The 16,544-nt window shown below is 37.6% G+C and overlaps 1 pseudogene; it reads left to right on the top strand.

The window, feature by feature from the left end:
- Nucleotides 1-1,070: 1,070 nt before the first annotated feature.
- Nucleotides 1,071-1,770, top strand: LOC149265514 (uncharacterized; annotated as a pseudogene).
- The last annotated feature ends 14,774 nt before the right edge of the window (nucleotides 1,771-16,544 follow it).

Raw genomic sequence — 16,544 nt, 5'->3', positions numbered from 1 at the left:
AGAAATTTAAACTTAATATAAATCATAATTAAATTATATAATTATATATATATATCTTACTTTACTTAAAAAAATTAAAATAATTTATTTTTCTGCCTTGTCCATACTAACTTAAAATCCATACAATCTCAGGGTAAAAATAGGTTGAGTGGAATACCTAAGCTGCATGTCGTGATGTCCTTTTGCTCCACAGCGAGGCCAAATCATAGCCCTTTTGTATCCTCTCTTCATGTATATAACGAGGAACGATCTGTGCACCTTCGTTATCTATAAAAATCGATATCTATAAAAATCGATAAATATAATTAACACCGCCCCATTCTTCTAACATTCATTCCTCCATTTCTTTCTTGTCATTCTTGTTCTCCTTCTGCAAGTCCTCCCAAGACTTTCAAGATCAGCCCAATTAATACACAAATTCATCGGCAGAGGAGAAGCCAAGCTCCTGGATGTGAATACGGTTAATGCAGCCCAATTCATCAGTCGCAGAAAATTACGGATTCGATAAAATGATATAGCAAACCGGGGACGCCATAGCCATCAGTTGCGAGAGGTATGTTTCATTCCCACATCCCACATCAGTTTTCAACCAGACCATGTTGATTAGTGAAGAGGATCCCGCTTCTGTAAGAAGCACTGGTTAGAGGTCTTGCAGTAGCCTTACGCCAATTAGAAGTATTACCCTTCTTTAACATCTCTGCAGAGCACATGTATTCCCCAACTCGATCATAATATCAATATTGCTCATTCTTCTCCAACAGCGGATGATATTTCTGCTAAATTCCCAAATTATTTTAGGGCTTATTTGGGAGACCAAGTTTCTTCTCCTGCACAGAATTCTGAGTTCCAAGCAAATATGAAGCAGAAAATGAATATGAAGGGCAGAAAAGAATCCATTCCATCTCTACATCGCATTCCTGGCATTCAGCATTCTACCCAGGTCAAGGCGTCGTCCAAGTACCTTAAGGTAAACGAAAATTTCTCTGAGTTTCAGTCTCAGACTTTCAAAATATAACGCACTGTTTATAAGAATAATCTGATTTCTGAATACCGGAAATTTCTGCAATCAGGTATGAATTCTCAGATTTATAATAGAAATTATCACATATCTCATAGTGAAGATAGAGGTCAGAGGAATTCAAGCATAAGAAGCCTCGGTTTGTACAATCAAAGATTGCAAACCAGGAGAACAGTATGGGTGGATCTCTCTATTTGCTGGTAGATGCCATTGAGCTATTAGAAGGTCAGCAACATCATATAACTGTCGGCATCGAAATTCAGGAAAAGGTTTCAGTCCAGGTTTTACCCAAAAACACCCTAGGGCTAAAGAAAAATGCTTTGGGCAAACCTAGTTTGCAACACCATGAATGCTTGGATGAGGGTCAAAGTTTGGAGTCTGTAAAAGCATTGCCCTTAAATAAGGTTAGTGAACCTGGAGATTTCCAACATAGTTTCAACAGCATTTCAAATGTGTGTGAGATAGGGCAAGGAACCACACCTGGGATTCGTTCGAAGCGAGGAAGATTACAAGCCTTCCCCTCCAAGTATTCAGACTCTGTATTGCAGCCATGGAAGAAAGTTTCAAGAAAGGTACCCAACTGTTCTTGACTCTGTATTGCAGCCATGGAAGAAAGTTTCAAGAAAGGTACCCAACTGTTCTTGACTCTGTATTCCAGCCATTGAAGAAAGTTTCAAGAAAGGTACCCAATTGTTCCTGATTTTTTTTTGAGGTAAGCTGACGAAGCTCAGAGCTCAACGTAACCTGATGAAGTTCAGGGCTCAAACATAACTCGATGAAGCTCAAGGCTTAAACATAAATTGATGCTTATTATGTACTCACATTCTCACTGTGATTTGGGAAGGTTTAATTGCATCATGCTAGTGAACATTTGGGAAGGTTTAATTGCACCATGCTAGTGAGCATTTACAATGTTTGGGAACTTATATTTTGGGTTAAAATATAACTTATATTTATTAGGTACGTTCACATTGTTACTGTGGTTTCAAGGATCTGCTTTTAACAACTAATAAAGGCGAGGAAGATTACAGGCCTTCCCTCCAAAGTATTCACTTATTGTTGCAGCAGTGGAAAAAAGTTTCATGAATTTGAATAGACTGTTAGCAGTAGCCATCACCCTATTCATCGTCCTGCAGGTTGCAACCATCAATAAATGACAATGGCTTTTAGTAAAATTCGTGTTGAACATATTTTACTTTAGTCGTATTATTTTGCATTTTTATTTTATTGAGATTTTCTAGTTCCAGCTCTATTGTGCTGATATTTTTTTCTCGTCATGATATATTTACAGAGTGAAGTTTAGAATTAGCCTGAAGTTTACAATTAAATATTGTGTGATGTGTTAAAGAACAGAGCCATTTCAACAGAGCAACAAGTTTTCTTGTTGGGTTTTTCTTTCACTCATGTCTCTCTGTAGCAAAGTTACCCATTGATTTTTCACTGTGGTTTCTTTTAGCTTTTATAATTTGCAGAGAGAAAAAATGGCAACCTTCATTAACTTTCATATTGTAAAATATGGTTTAATAAATATGTTTTCTAATGATGAATTGTTCTTGTTATGAGTAGGTTTAGCAAAGATTATGATTAAATTTATCTCTAATTTAATCTTTATATCTTTATATATCATTCTAATGAATGAGTAATATTGTAATTAGGTTTTATAAGTTTAATTGAAATATAATATTGAAAGGTTAATTTATGTTAATTGTGATATTATTATTTAGTAAAGGTGTTTTATCTTTTATTTTTTGAATTATTTATATTGTTAAAATGTAACAATGTGTAAAAAAAAGTTGCATGCATATGGAAATGATTGAATGGTAGTAATTTTGTTTATAAGTGTCTTTTCTCATATATTTATTTCTTTTTGCCATATTTATTGAAGAATGAGAATAAATTGATTTTATTTTTTGATTTATCAAGTTTTTAAAGGGATAAATTTTTTAGAGGTGGAAATCTTTGTTTTAATTTTGGGCTTTAAAAAGAAGTTTGTATTAAAGAGATTTGATTTGTTTTTACTTTTGGTAAGTTAAGAGTTGATAAGTCAAGAGTTGAGATTGATGACTATATGTTAGTAAAATACAAGAGGTTACTTGTTAAAATGATTAATGATACTTTTAATTTTATATTGTGAAAATATATATAATTTTTCACAAAAATTATTGAAGGTTTTTGTTAGTAATAATTTTTTTTTGAATAATTTTGTAAATTTATGAAACAATCATTGTATCAATAAAATTAGGAAGACAATGTATCTTTCAGTTTTATGATAATTCATTGCCCATTATGGTGGAGACGTGTAGGCATTATGCATTAGGTGTAATGTTATATTGTGAATATATATATATATATATATATATATAATTTTCACAAAAATTATTGAAGGCTTTTGTAAGTAATAAAAATATTTTGAATAATTTTGTAAATTTATGAAATAATCATCCTATCAATAGAATTACAAAGAAAATGTATCTTTCAGTTTTATGATAATTCATTGTCCATATGGTGGAGATGTGTATGCATTATGCATTAGGTGTAATGTAAGTGTTGTTGGAAATACTGAAAGGGGGGGGCGAATCATTATTTTTTTTCAATTATTATTTTTATCAGTTAAGAACATTTATATTTGAAACACGGGAATAGATGCTTTTGTTAATGTGATCTTTACAATAAATCAAGTACAATGTGTGTGTATATATATATGGTTTCAATTAGTTGCCAAGCACCAACTTGGACTCTTTGTGAGGCTCCAACCTCCAAAGCACCAACTTTGTCTTGTCAAGGCACCAACCTTGAATTTAGGAGCACCAACTCCCAGGACACCAATCCTTTCAGTTCTGAGGCACCAACCTCAAGGGCTCCAACCCTCTGCTGTAAACTATCCGGATATGTTTGGTTGTAGTTCTCTGCTCCCAACCCTACTGGACCTATGACTGTCCTCCTGTTCCTTCCACTTCTGCGAGAAATTCAGCTTCCTTTATTTTCTTACAATTCACCAGCAACACTAAACATTCCTTGTTATCTGTTTTATATTCCTGACACCCTTGGCCTTTGACTTCCTTTCTCTGCTAGCTCTTCAACTTCCTCAACGCTCGCTTGATCTTTCAACTTCCTCTGTGCTCACTCTTCAGCTTCCTCTGTCTCTTCAAATCTATCAATACATACAGGACACGTTAATGTGGAAAAGAGGCCGAATTATAATAATGTTGCATATTAAAGAAATAACTATATCAGAGAGGACCCTCTTTTTTTTCAATATACAATGGTAATCCCACAATTTCAATTGTAACGGTTTAGGCCCACTAAACTATCGGAAGCGTTTATTTATGCATTTGGCCTTAAAAAGTCTGGGCAACGTTACTTATTGGAATACATGGAAAAACACCCTCTGAACACATAAGGTCGGATTTCAAATGCATTACGCCCGCATCTATAACTTCATCGGGTCCGATCACTGGACGCGATATTACATAACATAGCCAATTCCCCGATCACTGGACGCGATATTACATAAGGTATATTTTATGGAGCTATCGGGTCCATGTAGTGTATCACAATCAGCGTTTATATCGTTACATTCCTTCAAGTCTTGCGATTGAACCGAATGCGATATTATACTAAACAGAAGTTAATACACCCGTCAGGTCCGTATATATATATATATATATATATATATATATATATATATATATATATATATCGCAATCGCAATCGCAATTTATAGTGTGCCATCCCTTTATGACTTGTGATACATCGGATGCGATATTTTAATAAGACGTATTACAATGGTCCAGTTGGGTCTATGTTATTATCGCAATCGGCGGATTCAATGTGGCATATGATAATTCCAATGAGGCGGACACGATATGATATTAAGGCGTGATATAATAGGACCATCGGGTCCGCAGCTGTATATCGCAATCAGGGGTTTCAATGTGGCACTTAATAGAACCCGTCATTGTGAATTCTCCGATATATATATATATATATATATATATATATACTTAAATCTAGATAGTTGTTGTTATGATTGAATGAAAACACTAATGCAATGCACTTTTCTATTTTTAAAATGAAATATGCCTAATGCAATTATTTTTTTGTTTTTGCAAAAACTAAAAAGAAATGAATCAACTAGGGAAGAAAGCAATGCATACTTTGACATCTCTCCGACAATGGCACCAAAAATTGATGAGCCTCAGTATTGCAACAAGAATGCTGCAACTCACAAGGCTACCGACTTTAATTATCAACCCGGGGTTCGTACAAACTTAAGAGGTGTCAGCACTATATGTGCGGCATACAATGTGTCTTTCCTTTGTTGTCATGATGTAATGGAGTGCATGTATTGAAGTCAAATCCTAAACTAATTGCATAAAATGAAATGTTCGAAATGGAACCTTAACCTATTGCAAGAAAGAAAGTACAAGGAAAGAGATGGAAATTCAATGCTAAATCACACAATTTCCTAATTAACTGCCAAAAAACTATGCTTTGGAAATAATGCTAAATTATCATGAACCAAATGCTACTATATAAGCATGGAAGTAAGAAGCATCAAATATCACTAATGTGCAAGTCAAGGGACTGAAACAAATCCGTTTTTGTCTTTTTGTCTTTTCATGCAAAATCAAGATGCAAACTAATTTATTTTGGTGATGTGGCAGGTGAATTAAGGATATTGGAGGTTGGATGGAAGGGTTAGGAGATGGTTGGATGGTGTGGGAGACCCTTCAGAGGCTTTTGGTGACTTCCTAGAGGTTTTCCATCAATTCGGCCTCAAAACAGGCCATTTCAAGAAAACCTACAACATGTACTAGAAACCTACAGGATGATCCTGTAGGAATTACAGTGAACCTACAGGATACAGGCGACAGCAAAATGTGAGGTTTTGGAGGTGATGGAATGCTTAGGGAATGTGGTAGATGGGTGTAATGGAGTGATAAAATTCCTAGGATCACTAGGAACTCAAAACCAAAGTTGGGAGATGGATGGATTTGCTCAAAAAGCTTTGGAGAAGTTTCCTTGTGAAATTATGAAATTGGTGAGGGTATAATGACTAAGAAAATCAAGTCCAAATTGGATGGGACAAATTTTTTTATTAACTAGGATGTCTTAGGTCCCTATTCTAAGTGGAATCACTCAAAAATACCTCTATTAACCCATGCAAAAAAATAAAAAACATTACTAGTCAAAAATCTAGAAATTTGAGAAATAGTGAGCTCGTAAATCTAAAAAATTCATAACCAAATCAAGTGCAAATGCAATCGGGTAATATTTGTTGTGAAATAGAATGTTTTTTTTATCTAATGCAAGTGGAATCAATTCAACTGAAGCTCGTTAGCATGCTCTAAAAAATAGCAAATATTTATTGTTCTTTGTTAAAAAAGAGGTCCAACAATCTAGATTTGGGAATAAGAAGACTAATCTAGGCAACTCAATGATTCCTATGAACTTCTAAAGCTTTTCCAAGGATTAAATAATGCTTTTTATCCTGCAAAAAAGACTTACATCAACCATTTAACTCAATCCTACAACAAGAAATCATTAATTCTAAATGCAGAAATAGAAAGAAATAAAAACTAGAGATGCATGTGAATAAGCAATGGAAAGGAAAGAAAAATACAAAATGGCTCTAAGGTTCCTGTGATGGCCAAGCCCAAGGAAACTCAGATACCTATGGAAGAGAACAAGATTTAGAAGTTGAACATGACACCAATCTTCATTATTTTCATCAATAGAATTCCATCCCTACAAGAAAATACAATGGAGCTGCAAAAATACAAGCTCTCTCCGCAATAAAACTAATGAAAATCTCTCTCCCTAGAGGCAAATTCGACTTGGTACTTATAAAAAATGATTAGGAATCATTCCCCATGAATGAATGAAACTTTCTCCACCAAAATCCCTTGATTAGTGGATCTAATCCCCAATACTAGGAATTTGCATTAAATGGGAAGGAACACATTCCTAGATTTTCTCAATCATTCCCTAGAGGCAAATTCGACTTGGTACTTATACAAAATGATTAAGAATCATTCCCCATGAATGGAGGAAGATTTCCTCACTGAAATCCCTTGATTAATGGATCTGCTCCCTTGGTTAGTAGAACACATTCCTATATTTTCTCAATCACTGGAGTTCCACAATTTGTGTCATAATTCCATAATATATTGTTGAATTATTATTTATTATTGATCCTCCAGTAGTAGGGAACAAGTCCCTAAATTATCTCCTCCTCCAACTCTTCATAATCTGTCCAATATTCTCATAATATTCCACAAAAAATAAATAATATTAGGCACAAATATTCAATTATTCATAAACCTTCCTAATGAATATATTAAAGTTAAAAATAAATTATCTAATGCAAAAAGAGAGGTTTAATGTGCTAAAGGATGGTCATAGGCCTTAATTTATGTTTTAAATTAGAGGCATGGGCCTCAATTTGTGTCTAATTTAGAGGCCCGTCAGTTTTTCTTGTGGGAGCTTTGGGTTGTTTCCCATGGTATCTTGGCTCCTCATTTAGGAGGAGAATCTCTTGAGTAGTACTAGCTTCTCATTCTTGCATTAGTTAGCTTAGTTTACTAACCTCATGGATCTAGATTTAATTTCTTGTCATTGGATAATTTTGATCTAGATTTCATTTGAATAGCTCTTACCTTGACTTCACTTGCAATGATATTGAAGTAGCCTCTCTAATTCCTAGATCGAATTCACATTGGTCATTTGATATATCTGCTTTAATTTGTGCTACATTGCTCTCATTCGCTTGCTTCATTAGGATATTGTCACTTACTTCATTGATCATTGGCATAAGTTAATCTCATATTAATCTCATATTTTTCTTTCAAAAGTGATAATTGATAAATTGATCATATAGGTGGAATGGTATTTTGGTATATCAACAAATCTTAAGACACCTCACTTCTGAAGCATCTTGTCCTGATTATATCTCATTGTAGCATTCTATTAAATTTTGCATCTAATTCGCATCTTAGATCTAGATTTAGTCTTGCATCTCTAAAATTTACCTTGAAGCATAAGCTTGGTTGAGAGAAATTTTAGGATCCACTTCCCTAATTTGCATTTAGTTCAATAAATTTGAGTTTCGAGGAAAGGTAAAACACATGACCCTACAACATGAAAAATGTGAAATACATGAAAAAACATTATTGCAATCACGTTTTTTCATCTATTTCACATTTTTCATGTGGTAGGGTCCATCGAAAGTATGCAACCTGGGTACTCCTTGGATGCATCCAACAAGTTATCCCACTTGAAATTGAAGTAAAATCATAGGGAGATAGTTGAAAATATGAGTTTAAAAAGTAGTTTTTTTTTTTTTTATAACTCCAAAAATGGTGAATCATCCCTCATGGTTGACATCATTATATTGAATCCTATGGGTTCTTATGAAGTTTATTGTTTTAAGGCCCAAAGTTTTGACCTCAAAATTTCTCTAATGGTTGTTGAAAAAAGTCATAATGTGAAGATGATCCAATCTTCTTATAGTGTTAATAATTTTAATGATGAAAGGGATATGGTTACTCAATTTTATGGAGAAAATCATTCTCCAAAACAAGTCTTGGAGATTGCAAATGATAAAGGATTAATTTATTAATGAAATAATAAGGAACAAAGTGAGACTCGGATTGCCACTAGGACTTCTAGCCTTGGTTTAAATATTGACTTGGGAGGTTGGATTAATAATGCAAGGATATTGGTTGTTGTCACAAAAATATTAAAGATCCCTTCTCAAAAGTCTTAGTTATTGAAGGCCATCGATGCTCCTCATGGAAAGGGAGCTGAAGAGGATGCTTCGGTGATTTCACAAAGTACAGATAAAGATAATAAAGATCATCAACCATCTTTCATTACCATGTTTGTTAATGCTTTTCATCTGTATAATTGCATGCTAGATTCAGGTACATCAGCTTGTGTCATGACCAAGAGGGTCATGGAACAACTTAACTTAAGAGTATCTAGACCATATCACAACATTTTCTCCATGGATTCTAATATAATTGAAGTTCATGGTTGTATTAAGGACCAACAAGTTCATTTGTATGTTTACAAAGACAATGATTTTTATGGACATTGTTGTGCTTGACATACCTGATGCCTAGGGCATGTTGCTATCAAGGAAGTGGGATGTTGATCTAGGTGGGAGTATTCAAATGAACCTTTCTTATGCTACTATTCCCTCACCTAGAAACAGTGATTTTGTTAGACTCGATAGGGAGATGGAAAGAAGATTTCATATGGAAGATCCCAAGATGCCCAATAATGAGATTATATATCAAAGCATTGGGAATTATTTTGTCTTGTCTAACTTTATAGTTCATTTGGATGAAAAGACTAGTGATTCGAAAAATGGAATATGGCATATGTATTTTGATGGTGCATCTTCCATGAACAGTAAGGGTTTTGGATTTGTGCTTAAGTCTCCCCTAAATCATATTTTCATATTTTCATATAAACTAGAATTTGAAGCAACCAACAATTTGGCTGAGTATGAAGATCTTTTGTTGGTGTTATAGACATTTTTGTGCCTTACAGCTCTAAGCATGAAATGTCCATAAACCAAGGGATCCTAAGTCCCTAAAAGTGTTGTTCCAACTCCTAAAGGAACAAGGTCAAATCAGGATCATTTCAGCTGCTCCACTAGCCAGCTGCGTTGCATAGCACCCAAATACACTAGCTAGGTGTGTTGCAACGCACCTAAATGCACTACCAGGGTGCGTTGAGCGGGAAATGACAAGTGGCAGAGTCATTCCACGAGGTGGAGAGACAATGGAAGCTTCCAGAATCTTCTCCAATGACACTTGCCTCACTGAATTCGACCAAGGATGAGTAAGAGGCTCTCAGTCTCCAAGTGGAAGCAAGAACTGACAAAGAGAAGACACTAGTCAAATCATAAGCTGACTCATACTCCTTGCATACATCTATATATGGATCCCTCATCCCAGAGATCCGGAGGCTGGAATATTGTACATTGCAGAGAATTGTTGTTGGTTTTGAGATAGATATCAGAGTATTGGGTGGTTTATGCTTTGTTGGAGGTGAAGAGGGGCTTCTCTCTGCTGGGAGGTTGATGCTGGATCAGGAATCATCGGTTGTAACTCCTCCTGGACCTTCTTGTTATATCAATAAAACTATTTGAGTTTCTCCTACATGCTTGTGTATCAGTGATGTTTGTTACATTTGTATGTTTAGCTTAAATCTGATCCTAAGCTTTTTATGAGTATGAACCCATGTCTTTGTATATTTTCCTTCTTCTGTGATCTTGCAGGTATTTGGTGAAGCTGGGCAAGTAAAGGAGCAGGTAGCTGGGAGCTGTCAAAGAGAAGAGAGATTGGATCAAATGACTAGCGCAAGACACAGGTTAGTTCATCCTATTTCTCTTTGTTTATAGTTCATAAAGGAGAATACAAGAGTAGTTTTCTCTATTTGTTTCTAAGGTCACTGTCACACCTTAGTGGGATAGGGTCGTTATGAATAGAAACTTTTCCCGTTAACAAAATGGCGACTCCGCTGGGGACGATTGTCTAGTTGGTTTGTTTGTGTTTCTCTTATTGTTTATCTCATAAACTTAGAAGTAGCGAATCGAACTGCATTTGCCATTAACAAATGCAAAGTAGACATTTGCTGCTTCAATCCATTCACTGGATCTGTTTATGATTTGACTAGAGTCATCTTTTGTTTTTTCTCGACTCTTAAAAACTGAAAAAACAAGTTGTGTCAAAGCGTCTAAAATTTATTTTAATCGGAATAACATCACTGTTCCCTCGTTGGTCTTATAAGTTAGTCTCCCTTCATCGCAAGTTCTTGTAGAATCGCTAGGAAATCTTTTGGATAGACTAGATATGTTTGAACAACCATCGACATCCTGGACTGTGTCGTCTGACACAACAGCAGCTGAGTCTCCTGCTGCTACTCCAACGATGTTCGCCGGTATACCATCTGTCCCGGCAAGTTATCAACAACAAGCCGGAGTCCAATCAGGGACTGCTTCGACGACATGGTTAGTTCCTATTTCTTCATCCGGATTATCATCTGGTATTTCTTATGTTGAAACTCAACAAATTGATCCAATGTGTCTTCAAAGGCCAATCTACCCTTTAAGTACTGGATTGCCACCATATGGAGGGCAGTATGCCTTTTCATTGTTCCCCCCCAAAGAAAAACCATATGGGAGTTTACAACAAAGTTCAGGTCAAACTGGAATTACATCCAGTGGTTGGGTACCAATACTGCCTCAACAACCAAGGGTTGTATATTCAATGCAACCAGTCCACCCTGTGTCGGATATTCCCACTATACCTGCTATGGTGACTGCATCGCAAGTACAAGCGCTACCTCTTGTATGTCAACCCCAAGTTTCTCAGGTTGCAATACAACAACCTCTTGTCTCAACGACTCAATCACAACCTCAGGTTAGTGACTCCTTATCTGGAGTGACTCAGGCTCAAACAAGTACTATGACTCCTCATCTTGGTCAATCATCCAGTATTGGACAACAACAAATGGTCCAATAACCAGGGCTGGTTCAATCTCAACAACCGCAATTCCAGCAATCATATCAAGGACCTGAGCAACAAGTCTTTGTAAGCAATGGGCTACTGCATTTCCAAATCGGTTATCAACAACCATACTATAATGGTTATGCCCATCAACCTTGTTAAAGCTGCCATCATCAAATACATTATGCTGGTATGCAAAGACCCACTGCTCAGGTGATTCCATCTTATCCTGGGTATGCTTCGCCTAACCTGAATCAACAGTTGCCCTTTGTAGCAACTCTAGAATTACCAGATCTAAACCGGCTGACGAATGATCCAATTGCTTATGCCCCTTGGTGGCCAGCGATTCCGCATAAACTTCCGTCAGATATTCCTAAATTTAATGGAAATCCGGCTGAAGACCCGTCGAATCATGTGATGACATTTCATCTGTGGTGTTCATAAAACACCCTAAACGATGATTCGATTAGGCTTCGCCTTTTCCAGAGGACGTTAACTGGTCCGGCAGCAAAATGGTATATTGAATTACCTAGAGCTTCGTTTGACAACTTCAGTACCCTAGCCACAACCTTTTTAACCCATTTTCAATTACCAATAAGGTACGAAATGGGAACAGAGCTTATTACCAACTTCAAACAGACGACGGCCACTCACATATCTGATCATATACATGAGTGGTGACGTCGTCGTAGGATGGTAAAAACGTACGTTCCCGATCAGCTATTAGCTGAATGGTTTATCAAGTCATTACTACTTTCCATCACGTAAGATGTGGCAAAGGGGGGAGTCGTAACAGAAGAGCAAGTTATCGCTCGTGCACAGTATCTGGACTTGATTTACACTCAGTCCGGCACGTTCTACGACAAAATACCTGACGCCCCTAGACCAGAATTCTCAATTCCTCCTCTTCCTAAATCGAACAATGACTCTCATGCCGGCGATGGCGTCATTGGCGCAACAGACACGAAATCGACAAAGGCTACATCTAAAAAAGCCCTTAAGATTTCTAGTCAAAATGAAAATGAAGAACTTCTTGCCTCGGAAGTAAATGCCGTGTCGACCGACAAGGGCAAACAACTGAAACAACCAGGGGGCAAGAAGAGAAAGAAAGGGAGAAAAAAGCAGGATGAGTCATCTCCTGAAAAACCTTCTACAAACCCTTATGGGCAAAGGAAACCCCCTACAGGGTGTCACATATGCGATGAGGATCATTGGACGAGGGATTGTCCACATAAAGCTGAAGTTAAGAAACTCTTTAAGAGTTCAAAAACCTCAGCAGTATTGACTGATCCGTTTCCAAACCCGGGAACCAAACTGGTTGCTAGTCAAAATGCTTCCCGATCCCAAGTGCTTATGTTGTCTATCTCAAAGCAGCAAAATGATGCTTTGACAAAGAATAAAGATTACGGGAATCCACAGTTGTTGAATAACAAGGCTAATGAACAAACTAGTAGTTCGACGACAACTTTGACCGAAGTTGTGCCACCCATCATTCCTGAACAAATGATAAAATCGCCAAAGGGAGTAGTACACAAATCGACATTTAATCCTCGTGCAAAAATAGCACAGAATTATAATATAATAGAGGACCTGGCCTAATCGCCGTCCGCTATGTCGACACTCGAGGTGCCGCAAAATTGCCTCTCCCAAGAGCAAGCTTTATTATCAGCAATAGGTGGGATTGACCCAATGGATTCCAATCTTGTGGCCTTTGATCATAAAGGATATGACCCTCAGTTACCAGCTCAACTAGCTTTCCTTATTCAAGTGAAAGCCCTCAACAAAACCGTTCACCGAACAATTATTGATGAGGGAGCATCTACATGCATTATGTCGATGAGTTGCTGGAAAACTTTAGGATCTCCAACCTTGTCGCGATCTTCGACGACATTAAAAGCATTCGACGGAAGGACATATACCCCATATGGTATCCTAAGTAACTTGAAAGTTGAACTAGGAGGGAAAACAGTAGAAATTGATGTTGAAGTAATAGACGGAAACCTTGATTACAACATCCTACTGGGAAGGCCCTGGATATATGCCATGGTCGCAGTTGTGTCGACCTACTTCAGGAAGATTGCATTTCCCTTCCAAGGAGGAATTACAATCGTCGACCAACAAACATTTCTCCCCAACAGTTCACAAGTTACGGGAAGCATTCCAATGATCCATGGAAGCAATCATTCGCTCCAAAATATCGGAGTCGGTCTCCTAAAAGACCCTGTCTTAATGGGTACTTTTGCCCTACCGCCTCCGAGTAATCTGGCGGAAGTGGCCACAGTGGAATATGAAATCTTCTATATCTAATGGATTTGGATTCGGAGGACGGTTCTTATCTCATGTCAACCTCGTTAAAAAATGAAACAAGGAGTCATGAGGATAGTTCTTTTACTGTGTCAACCTCATTAAAAAATGAAACAAATCCCCTTTCCAAATCTCAAAGGTAAACCTTCATTCCAACCACTGAGTTGAATGCAATGATGCTTGGGGGGCATGCACCTCGATTTGCATTATTATGTTGTGGGCATGCAAACTTATCACGAGCAGTGTTACTGCGGGGTTCAAGCTCGTTAAAAAATAAACCCGCCACGAGCAGTGTTACTGCGGGATTCAAGCTCATTAAAAAATAAACCCGCCTCAAGAAGTTTTAGCGCATAGTTCAAGCTCGTTAAAAAATAAACATAAGACATGAGCAAATGTTTCCACCCGCGTTTAAGCTCATTAAAAAATGAACTATTCCCCGGTAAATAACCACCGTGAATGAAGCATTTCAGCCATTAAAGCCTTGGTCGTGTTTGCACCGTCACCTCCACTTTTCCATTGGCCGATCATTCACCTCCATTTGATTGTTTACCCATTTTGAGGAACATCTGCAAAGAGTGATTTCACTAGCCATCCATGTGACACTGCCGTGATTGGAAAATTCCAACCCTTACCTGGAATCAGCTGCTACCCATTTTATCACTGGTTCCTCAAAAGATGAGTCTTCTTTAAGCTCTTTTCAACTGACTCGTAAAATATGAAAAGATTGCCGAGTTTTGGCCTTCCAGCTCGTTAAAGCGACAGGAAGTGCTATCCCTCCTCTAGATTTTAATCTTTTTGGACCTGAGGGATTATTGCACAAAAAGATCGAGCGCTTGTTTTGTTCGGCTCGTTAAAACTATCGAAAATTCATCCCTTCTGTATTGTTTTATACTTTTTCGGACTTAAGGGATTAGATGACGAAAAAGGAATTTCGGAGTTACCTTTACATACCTTTTTAGACTCTCTAAAAATGAAAAGGACCGAGTTATCTTTGTCGTTAGACTCGTTAAAAAGATTAATAGCGACAAACTTGTCTTTAGACAAGAACGAGTTTCACTATCGCTAGGCTCGTTAAAACATAGCGATGGGTTTGCCCGAAGGGCAAATTATAGAACAAGCATATGTTATCCTCCTCAAGCTTGACAAAAATAAAGAGGTACTGGTCAGCAATGACTGGGGAAAAATTGGGAAGAAAACTCAAAGAATCTTTATTGGTAGCAAGTCGCTCTTGAACATGACACTTCCGCTCCGTGCCCGACTCAGGTTGGGTTGTTTCATTCACCGGTCACATCACCATGGTCACGCCATACCATCCACATTTGGGGTAAATGCTACCAATCCATCACATAAGTGTTGCCGACATGTTCAAGAGAAGTCATCCAGAGAAGTCACCTGTGTCCTATCCATTACCATACATTATACTTCATTCTTTCATGACCGCCATCCTGAACCATATATCATCAGATCGTTTTCACCTCCATAAAAATCATTTGCTCCATTCCGTGTCATTGATGTGGGATTCATTAAGGCCCTCCTTTGACGGATCGCTTCTTGTCGACATCAGCTCATTATCCAAGAAGTTGATCTAGGAACACCCCATTCAGTGCTTTGAAGCTTGCATGCCTCAATGGCAAGTTTCTCACTTTCGGCGACAGGTATACATCAATGACCTTCGACCGAAAGATTTTGCGTGGTGTTCGACGCCAAGTCCTTTATTCACACCACGTGAATTGTACTGCAGTACCTTGAGGGTCATTATCATTATCGGTGATTCCTCTCGCGCTTGTTAACAGTTTACATCATTGACTGGTAATCAAGCGATGTCTTTCCATGTTCGACTTCAAAACATTTCTCACATGGATCGACTTGTACTTCGAGTGAAGATCGGATGAGATTGAAGACCCCGGATCTAGTTTCATCCATCCGGGCTGCGATGTATATTCAGGAAAATAAAGACATTGAAATGTACAGCATTGCAGCACAGATAATCATCCTACCAAAAGGATGATGACTCTATCAGAATCATCAGTCTACCATCAGACGATTGTCTGTCCTATGTACATGAAAATGAATTTATAAAGCTGAGCATGGGAATGCCCGCCTCATCTAGATCATGAAAATAGTATGAAGATAATGTATTGTATTGTATCTTATTACAGGTCTCCTCCCAGCATTGAAAGAACTTCGGATCCTCCTAATAAAGCATTTCACCCGATAAACGGCCTCATACTTTAGGGGGCAACTGTTATAGACATTTTTGTGCCTTACAGATCTAAGCATGAAATGTCCATAAACCAAGGGATCCTAAGTCCCTAAAAGTGTTGTTCCAACTCCTAAAGGAACAAGGTCAACAAATTACAGCTTCTCCCAGAAGTTCTCCACCAGAAACTGCTCAGAATCAGTCAAATCAGGATCATTTCAGCTGCTCCACTAGCCAGCTGCGTTGCATAGCACCCAAATACACTAGCTAGGTGCGTTGCAACGCACCTAAATGCACTACCAGGGTGCGTTGAGCGGGAAATGACAAGTGGCAGATTCATTCCACGAGGTGGAGAGACAATGGAAGCTTCCAGAATCTTCTCCAATGACACTTGCCTCACTGAATTCGACCAAGGATGAGTAAGAGGCTCTCAGTCTCCAAGTGGAAGCAAGAACTGACAGAGAGAAGACACTAGTCAAATCATAAGCTGACTCAT

The sequence above is a fragment of the Pinus tabuliformis genome, chromosome 6 (genome assembly GCF_031772625.1).
Source record: "Pinus tabuliformis cultivar Carrire ecotype Pingquan chromosome 6, CPIR1, whole genome shotgun sequence".
Taxonomy (NCBI): domain Eukaryota; kingdom Viridiplantae; phylum Streptophyta; class Pinopsida; order Pinales; family Pinaceae; genus Pinus; species Pinus tabuliformis.
Note: the sequence above shows the minus strand (reverse complement) of the source record. Positions and strands in the feature narration are given on the sequence as shown.